Below are 1,432 nucleotides of genomic sequence, written 5' to 3'. Positions count from 1 at the left end.
CACACACACACACACAGAGAACCATGTTGAGGTAAACTGTTTGACTGCCACAAACAACTATAAACAACAACGAAACCAAGTAAAGTCAAGATCAAATAAAGAGTACCAATTTAAAAACCTTAAACTGTCTTCAACTTTTCTATTGAATTGTTTGAATACAATCAAAGTCTTCAATGACTATAACCTCATATTTGAGTCTAAAACTGCCAGTATACTCCAGGTGAAACAAATACCCGTGTTTACAAGACCAGCTTTTGCGGTATGTTAAATACATTTCATTTCCACTGTGGTCAGACATCACATCATACAAACTAGTTATTTTCTAGCGCAACCGAGCCCTTTGCTGTTTCTCCCAACATCTGACATTCGACTCCTCTGACCTTCATTATAGAAGCACATTTTTAAAACAAGACACCCATCATGATTTTATGATTTTGTCAATAGTTTCTAATGCAAAGTCAGCACTGTTACATAACTATTAAAAAGCGGGATACCATGTGGTGATCAAATTAATGCTCCCCAGACGATGCATTCCTTGGATTTTAGTGACTCAATGAGCCATTCTCTAGCACAAACCTCAGGGCAGACTGTCAACTTTTTACACATCATATCTCCACTGTTACTGAGATATAAATATAAATACATCCCAAAATCTCATGAATGGCTTACGATAGCACCCCAACCCTAAAAAATAGTTTATGATTATGTACATTAAGGTAAAACATGTTCTACAATTGATGCAAACCATCATTTCTTCTTACTTTACTTGTTTCCCTTGCTTGGCCTGGGTACCTTTTTTTAAGGACAATGTGTTTAGCATTTCGCTTACACAAACACTAAGTTGGGCTGAACAAATATCTGCATGAAGCACAGACACTAAACTGATTGTACCCTAAACCAAATACATTAAAAAAACATTGCACTTGGCTACCCACTAAGTAACTCACAGTAGGGTTTCACATTCCAGACAGAAAAGTGCTCCATATTCACTCTGCTGTAAAGCAACTTGATTAGTGCTGGCTGTTACACAAAATAAAAACGCAAATCCACAAAAAATTCATTTTCATTGTGTTTTATGCATCAGTGTTGTATTTAACCAAATATAACAAGCATAAACTTGGAAAAAGCACCTATCTAAACTACAGTACATTACACTTTTCTTCCATGGCTTTTCAGACTTTCCAGGCTTTTTGCTCCATTTCCCTTCCCTTCCTTTCTGCTCTCTGTTACATGGTTCTATTTTAATCATTTGGTGGGAAGATGCTATTGTTTGTGGTTTGGATTATACACTGAGTCATGACATTAGGAACTTTGGTGTCCTGTTACTCCGTCTTTCTGCCTCTTCCTCTCCTGTTGGCAGCTTAGTTCATCCATTACACTAATCGAAGCTCCCACTAACAAGGTGACGTACTTCCCCCCCCCCCCCCCCCCC

General features: G+C 37.8%; 1 protein-coding gene across 4 annotated transcripts in view; it reads right to left on the bottom strand.

Annotated features, from left to right (window-relative positions):
* Positions 1-1,432, bottom strand: part of mpp5b (membrane protein, palmitoylated 5b (MAGUK p55 subfamily member 5)) — a 17,853-nt gene that overhangs the window by 9,671 nt on the left and 6,750 nt on the right. The gene's annotated exons all lie outside the window — the stretch shown is intronic.

Source organism: Morone saxatilis, unplaced genomic scaffold, assembly GCF_004916995.1.
Source record: "Morone saxatilis isolate NCDOM2014 unplaced genomic scaffold, NCSU_SB_2.0 Contig7, whole genome shotgun sequence".
NCBI classification, from domain to species: Eukaryota; Metazoa; Chordata; class Actinopteri; family Moronidae; genus Morone; species Morone saxatilis.
The sequence above is the reverse complement of the archived record's forward strand: the minus strand, read 5'-3'. Positions and strand labels throughout refer to the sequence as shown.